Source organism: Fukomys damarensis, unplaced genomic scaffold (assembly GCF_012274545.1).
Source record: "Fukomys damarensis isolate Sample0158 unplaced genomic scaffold, DMR_v1.0_HiC HiC_scaffold_24, whole genome shotgun sequence".
Taxonomy (NCBI): Eukaryota; Metazoa; Chordata; class Mammalia; order Rodentia; family Bathyergidae; genus Fukomys; species Fukomys damarensis.
The window spans coordinates 58929414-58937875 of record NW_022900936.1 but is presented as its reverse complement, the minus strand read 5'-3'; the positions used below and the strand labels follow the sequence as shown (position 1 = coordinate 58937875).

General features: G+C 31.0%; 1 long non-coding RNA gene across 1 annotated transcript; it reads right to left on the bottom strand.

Moving 5' to 3' along the window:
* Positions 1-1491: 1491 nt before the first annotated feature.
* On the bottom strand, positions 1492-7842 carry LOC104866221. The gene is made up of 3 exons (XR_781386.1): positions 7769-7842; positions 7504-7620; positions 1492-1587 (listed from the first exon to the last, which is right to left on the bottom strand). It is a non-coding gene; the product is annotated as an uncharacterized LOC104866221 (long non-coding RNA).
* Positions 7843-8462: the final 620 nt, after the last annotated feature.

The following is an 8462-nucleotide window of genomic DNA, read 5'->3' as shown; positions in this document are numbered from 1 at the left end:
TAAATTTTAGCTACAAGTAGACAGAGGAAGAGACGTCATCAGATCACTAGGATAAGACTGATCAAATAAGTTACTTAAAAGTGAATCTATTGTCTTTGTTTTTAATTCTGGAAAAAGTGTTTATCAGAAATAAAAATAATAAAATGAATTATCTCTTTAATGAATGTACTTTATTGACAGAAATGAGATACAAAGATGAAAGAACACAGTAATTGCATATGTATAGAAAAAGTGATTTTTATTGGTGTCTAGTCTTGGAATACATTCTGAGCCCATTTAAATTAATTTTAAGTTTAAAGTATTTTCCAATATAAAAGATATGAAACATGCTCAGTGAAGAGAAATTTGGAAATAAAAAAATATTTAGCAAATGAGATTAAAATACATTTACACCACCACTAAGAAACAAATATTTCAAATATTTTTCTCTGCCTCCTTCCAATTTTATGTGCAACTCTAAAGTGTACATATGTGTTTGTATTTGCATTTTAATAAAACTTTGGATTATATAGTCTGTATTCTGCTTTATTCACTTAGCATTAACTATTAGTTCTGAGTCATGAATTGTCATTTTTAATACTTATATGTTGTACTTTGTACATAAAAAAATTATAACCAACTCCTCCTTATTTGACATTGAAATTATTTACCACATTATTTCTGTTAACTGGAGGATCATTAAATCTAAATTTTTATCTGCATCTTGGAGTGTGTTTTTAGATTGCTTTCTTACAAGGTGAATTTGTGGATTAGACACTGTGAACTTCTCAAGGTTCTTCTGATAACTTCTCCCAAATATTATGTGAAAGTACTTTCCTAAATATGTTCCTCATCTGTATCATGAAAATTTGTCAATGTGACAGTCAAAGTTCTGGGTTTTTTGTTTGTTGCTTGGTTAGTGTGTTTTTATCAGCACCAATTTGGTTAATAGAAAGCTAGATTCTTTTTTGTATATTTATCTGCCGTTTCTATAAAGTGCTTTCTTATGTCCTTTATTAGTAACGTCTTACACATTTATTAGATTTTTAAATTTTAAGTTACTGGTTTTGACATGTGTAGCAAAAATGTTTTTCTCAGTTTTCATGTGACTTAATTATTTTTACTATTGTTGATGTCAGAAAATATTTAAATATTTAAAATATTTGCATGGCCAATTCTCCTATTTTTTTCTGTAACTGTCTCTTTTGTTTTTAATCTTATACTTTAAAAGTTTGGAGTCAGATAAATAATCAACATTTTTCCTGATAATTACGGTTCATACTCTGGTTTCTCTTCAGATCGTATAAATCTTTCGCCTTTTACTAATGATTACGGTTCTATTTTGTATTTTTAATTCTAATTCCGTAGCGTAAAGTATAAGATAAGCATCTTATTTAATTTTTTCCCAATTATTAGCCAGTTGCTTAGCACTGTTCCCCACTGATTCTTGTGCCATCTTTATTACATACTCATTTTTATTAACATTGGAATCTATGTTTTTTTACTTTTTTTTTTTTTTTTTAGTTCTTTCCCCACTGGATCCATATTGTTGCCATTGCAGCTTCACAATGAATTTATGTATCTGTTAATGCTCCCTTACTTTTCTCTCTGCAAAAAAAATAAATAAATAATAATGATAATAATAATAATAAGCTTTCATTATTGTCACCTACTTAATATTTAAAATGAATTTACTTTATTGAATTCATAAAAATGTTCCACTAGAATTTTATTAAGCCTATAAATTAATATCTTTGGAGTATTCTTCCTAAAAAGTATATTGTGTTTTTGATTTCTGTAATGTTTCATATATAAGGAAATTGTGTCATTTATATAGGTCTCAAAATTCCTTTTTTACTTGTTATGATGAATGTATTATGTTCTTAGTATTGTTTTGAATTGCTGAAATTCTAGTTTCTGTTTTTTTTAGTGAAAAAGTTGTATCTGTTCTTCATAATATTTATTATCTATCTAGTTTACTCAACTCTTAAGAGTTTCTTGTAAGTTAGCTTCAGTGTCATTATCTGCCAATAGTGATGTTTTTCTACTTTTTCCTCTTCTAATTGTGTTTAATGTCCTGTTTCATTAAGATTTCCAAAATAGTTAAGTAATCCTTGTGATACTGAGCATACTTCTTGTTCTTAGTTATAGGGTGACATTTCCAGGTTTTTCATAATTAAAGATAGATATTAGTTGTTGATATTCTTCATTTTATTGATAAAGTAGATTCAAATTTTATTTTCTTTAATTGTTAGGATTAAGTGTTAAAGTTTATCAGTCTCTTTTCTGGTAAATATTATCAAACTCTAATTCATTGGCAGAAGATTTTTCTTGTGTTTTTTATGGTTTTGGTTTTTTTTGCTTGTTGTTTTTGTTTTGGGGGAGATTGTTTTGTTTTGTTTTTGGTACCAGGGATCGAACTCAGGTCCTTGCGCTTGAAAGGCAGGCAGTGGAACCACTGAACTACATCCCTGACCCCTTCTTGTGATATATTTTTAAACTCAAATCAGTTTGTCAGTTATTTATTCATTGCTTGCTGTATGCCAGAAGTTTTCCAGTAGGCACTAGATTTCAGATATATCACCCCTTCTTTTAAACATTTCACAGGATAGTTTGGATTATGACTATTCAGGAAAATATTTAAGTAATTGATTTCTCATTATTAAATTGGTCTTATATTCCTGGAAAACACTTCATTCCTAAGATTTTATTAAGAGAACTGAAGGCTTTTCATAACAATTTGAAACCATTTCACAGTAAATATTAAAATTGTTTAAATATAGAATGATGTATGGTTGGAATTGTTGGAGTTTTCACCTCAAAAGTTTGGTGTAGATTTTAATTAGAAACATCTGAGAATTAATAATTCCCCAGAATACTTACATTCCTCAACAGATAGATTTTTTGTATTCTATGTGATTAGAAAATTGTAATGTCTAACACATTTTGTCACTTGTACAGTGTGACTGAAATGATATATGATATTGGTGCAAATAGCTGTCATAATGCTACCATTGGGTATTTATTTCTCTGAGAGCCTGGAGTCATCTGTAGAATTTCAGTATGTAGATACATAGGTCTAATTTCAATGCAATGTTTTTTTTTATATTTGATTATTTCAGTGTAGTTTAGTATAAATTACTGTATCCTACGTTTTTGTCTAGTAATATAATTTATCTTATTTTAAAATAATTTTTATTTTGTACTTTTACACAATATACATAAATGAACATTTGACGTTTTTAAACTACACCCTTTTGATTAGATTCCTTATATTTAACACAAATCCAAAAACATTTTCTGAGAATCAGTTTACTAGTCAGTATTATGCTAGTTATTATGAATAGTTGTATAGTTATGTACTTTAATGAGATTTATTTTTCAAGAACTTATCCAATTACACTTAGGCATTTCGTATGTATTTCTATGTTTTTAAAAAATTATATTTTATAAAATTGTATCCCTCTCAGTTTTTAATGCGGTCATTGAATAATGTTTTTCATAGATTTTCCTCATACCTATGCCTGTGGGACTGTTATCCCATCTTAATTCAGAAGCAATACTATTGATTAAGTAGAACTTTCACACTTGAAGGCATTTTCAGCCACCATTTCAGTAGAATGTCACTGTGCACTTTCCATATGGTATTTGTCTGAGGCCTTATTAAAATGTAATAAATTAGAACTGTCCAATCAGGTGGGTGAAGGTAGGAGGGTACTTCCAGTGTCATGCACCAGAGTTGCTTTCTGGGCACTAATCTGCATACAGAATGCTGCTCCACAGCCTTCTCTAACTTCTACTGGCTGTGCCATACACTTGGGAGTGACCCTGGGGGACCCAGAAACCACACCATGGATTGAACTCAGGACTTTGTGCTTTAGAGGCAGGCAGCAGAACCACTGAACTAAATCCCTGGCCCTAAGAAATTGTTTTTTTTTTTTTTTTAAATGAGAGAACATGTCAGTCATTAGGCACAGAGCAGCTTGTGACTATATTCAACTGGAATCATGAGGCCACAACCAATGCTCAGGAAAAAAATGGAAAATTCACATTTAATTCATGTTTTTCTATAATTCTTGGAATAGGTGGTCCTTATCTCAACTTGATAAAGGCTATCTATGAAAAATCAATAGTCAACATCATACTAAATATTCAAAAACTGAAAACTTTTACACAAAAATCAAGAACAAGACAAGGATGTCCACTGTCACCACTCCTGTTCAATATAGTTTTGGAAACATTAGCCACAGCAATTAGACAAGAGAAAGAAATAAAAGCAATAAAGATAGGAAAGGAAGAAGTTAAAAAACTCCCAGTAATGTAGCTGGATACAAGTTAAACACTCAGAATCAATAGCATTCTTGTACACAAATAACAGACTCACTGAGAGTGAATTTAGGGAAACAATCCCTTCCACAGTAGCTTCCACAAAGATGAAATATCTAGGAATCAGTCTAATGAAGAAAGCAAAACGTGTCTACATTGAGAACTGCAGCACTCTGAAAAAAGAGATCAAAGAGCCTATAGGAAAATTTAAAGATATTCCTTGATCCTGGTAGGAAAAACCAATATAGTGAAAATGGCCATACTTCCAAAACTGCTATACAGATTCAATGCAATCCCTATTGAAATCCCAACAGTATATTTCACAGAACTAGGTAAAACAATCCAAAAATTCATTTGGAATCTAAAGAGACTTAGAATAGCTAAAGCAATTCTAAGCAACAGAGACATGGCAAGGGGTATCACAATCTCCAACTAGAAACTATACTACAAAGCCACTGAGATAAAAACAGCATGGTACTGGCAAAGAAACAGACCTGAGGATCAGTGGAATAGATCAGAACAAGCAGAAACAACTTCAGACATACTCAGCTACCTCATCTTTGACAAAGGTACCAACCATCCTCACTGGAGAAAAGATAGCCTCTTTAACAAATGATGTTGGAAAAACTGGATTTCAATTTGCCAAAGATTAAAACTAGACTCAGGTCTTGCACCATGCACTATACTAAAATCCAAGTGGATTAAAGATACAAATATTAAAACAGAAACACTAAACTTTCTGGAAGATAGGTAGAACTCTTGAAGACATTGGCATAGGAAAAGACTTTATGAACAACTCCTCAGTAGCATAGGAACTAGCACAAAGTATCAACAACTGGGATCTCATCTTTTTAAAAAGCTTCTGAACTGCCAGATAAATCTTTAGCAGACCTAAGAGACAACCCACAATGTGGGAAAAAGTTTTTACCAGCTGTTCTTCAAACAAAGGTCTATTTATCAAAGAATATATAAAAAAATCAAGCCCCAAAATATAAAGACCGATTCAAAAATGGGCATCTGTAATGGATAGACATTTCTCAGACAAAGAAGTACAAGCAGCAAGTAAACATATGAAACAATGTTCAACATCACTGGTCGATTGAGAGATGCAGATAAAAACAATACTGAGATTCCATCTCACCTCAGAATGGCTGCTATCAAGAAATCAACCAATAACAAATGCTGGCGGGGTTGTGCAGAGAAAGGAACCCTTCTCCATTGTTGGTGGGAGTGTAAACTGGTGCAACCACTGTAGAAATCAATGTGCAGATACCTCAAAACAACTAGGATTACAAGTCCCATTTGACCCAGCTATTCCTCTGCTGGGTATCTTCCCAAAATAATTAAAAGAATCATACCACAGTGATATATGCACACCCATGTTTATGGTAGCACAGTTCATAATAGCTAAAACTTGGAAACAGCCCAATTGCCCATCAACTGAAGATTGGATAAAGATATTTTTTTTTCATAAAATGGAGTAGTATTCAGCCATAAAGATTGAGAAACTACAGACATTTATAGCTAAATAGGTGTACATATGAGGTCATACTCTTAAGTGAAATTAGTAAGACACGTGTAAATACTGAATAATTTTTCTGGTGTGAAACCGTAAAAGTTTAATAAGGATAAAATGTATAACTGATATTGTGTAATAGAAAGAAAAGGTCTAAAAGAATAAATGAAGTGGGAGGAGTAGGGGAAAGGTAAAAAGGGAAATTAAAAATATGAGAAAAGGAAAAACGTGGAAACAATGTCTTTTTAAACAGGGAAGGTTGGAGGGGCTGAAGGGAGGGCTGGGAATGGGGAAAAAATAAGAACTAAGATAAGTCAAGTAAAAGTACAAGAGCCCAATGACAAATGTAACTATTGTATACCTAAAATGTTCCAATAAACTTAATTTAAAATTGTAAATAAATTATACCCAGCAGACACCATTTGCCCAGCCTGTTACTATATTTCAAAAACAGTTTCATTGAAATATAAGGATATATTGTGTATGTTCATACTAACCCAAAATGAAAAAGTAGTTATATGAGTATATATTAGAACCCATTTCATAACAGTTTTTGTTAAAGCATTTTATAATTGTGGATAATCTGAGCCATGGGAGATGATGTAATGCTGTATGACTAAGTTTATGGAAAAAGATAACTCTTTGAATACAATTGAATTAGACACTTGAAAGATATGCATTAGGACTTTTATGACATTTTACCTTTACAGTGCAAATATATCTAAATCTTTTTTTTTTTTTTTTTTTTTTTTTGGTACTGGGGATCGAACTCGGGTCCTTGCGCTTGCAAGTCTGGCCACCAAACCGCTGAGCTAAATCCCCAGCCCCAGATATATCTAAATCTTAATTACAGCAACATTGTAGTGTTGTAGTAAAGATAGTAAAATTGAAAATAAATGTGAGGATGTTATCTAAAATAATTTCTATTTGTCCTTGATATACATTTATTTTACTCCTTAGCATCAAATTTACTATTTTATCTTGTTTGTCTTTAGAAGTGATTTCTAGCCTCTTTATTGTTTCAGAAAAATTGTTCAATAATTGTGTAGTAGAATATTATATGCATATTTATATCCAAATATAGGTGCTGATTTGTAGAAATCAGGTTCATATAATAACCAATAACAATGACTAAAAATGTAACTAATATTATCAAGCCCATGAAATACATTACTACTTGCTTATTAATCTTTTTTTTTTATACTGGGGATCAAACTCAGGACCTTTTCCTTGAGAGTCACGTATGGTGCCACTGAGCTAAATCCCCAGCCCTTAATTTTATAGAAAAATAATTACTATAGAAATCTTTCAGTTGTTTGAGCATATACCAAATAGTGGGAATAGGTGGCAGTTCAGATGTTCAGGGGACAATGAGTAAATCAAACAAGGATTAAAGTTTATCACACTGGTTGTGCATCTCTGTGTGATCAGATTATTGGTGCTTTTAATTTTTATTTATATTTATCTATATTTTATATTTTGATTTTTTTCAGTGGCCACACAAATTAGAAGGTTTATCTCAATATTTATATGAAGTACAACAGCGAGGGAGTTAGCTGAAAAGCAATGTAATTAATTATGTTCGGTAAGAAGTACTATAAAAATAGATTATATGGCAGTTTAGTATAGCTTACATGAGGGCTTAGTACAGGTTAGAAAATATTTGACTTCTTTGGGTATACCTTTGTGCAAATTATTAAAGAAGTCTTCTTTTGTTCTAGCAGATCCAACTTGGGCCAGGGACATGGCTTGTACAGTTGTGCAACCCCTCAGCCTGGATGCCATGTACAAGGCACAGTCTGAAAAATCATTCATTTTTGTTATTATATTATTTACTTCATTAATAATTTGAAAATAGCTCCTATTGTTCTGTTGGGTATGAATCATTTTATTCTTGTACAGAAACTCAAATATCATCTTCATGTGACTTAGTAAAAAGATGCTTACCTAAGCTTCATGTTAATTCCAAACTCTGACGATGCAAATTTGTTCTTTTCCTCACATATCTGCTTTGAATAGATTTGAGGATAGAAGAAAACTAAAGATACCACAAAAGTGAGGATGAGTTTACCATCTTTTATCTCTATTGCATCTAAAATTTTGTAATCTCATAAATTTAGATGAATTGACAAATAGCTAAAGAGACAAGAAAGATGGACATCACCTTTTGAAAAACAAATTAACATGGTTTAAAAAAATAGATATATAATATAAACATTTATTTAATATTAACAAAAGTTAATAAATTATAAATAAAGTGAAAAATAAAATTAATAAATGAGAAAATATTAGACCTATATTTACAAAAGTATTTTATATAAAACCTAATGCACATTTATAGTTGAGCTCTTACCATATATTTTGAAGAAATATATTGCTGATAATAAGGCTACAAAGAAGTATCTTCATAGTGTGCTCTCCAAAAGTAGAAAACTCCATCAGGGATTTACCTCAGTGGTGCCACCGCCTGCCTCCTGAGTTCTATCTCTGGTACCAAAAAGAAAAGAAAAAAAAAAGTAAAAAGATCTCTATATTATTAATATCGTGGTAAATAATCACTTTAATGAAATACACAGGTTATTTTATGTGATGCTTCTTTTTTCTTTTTTTCTTTCTTTTTTTTTTTTTTTTTTTTTTTCCC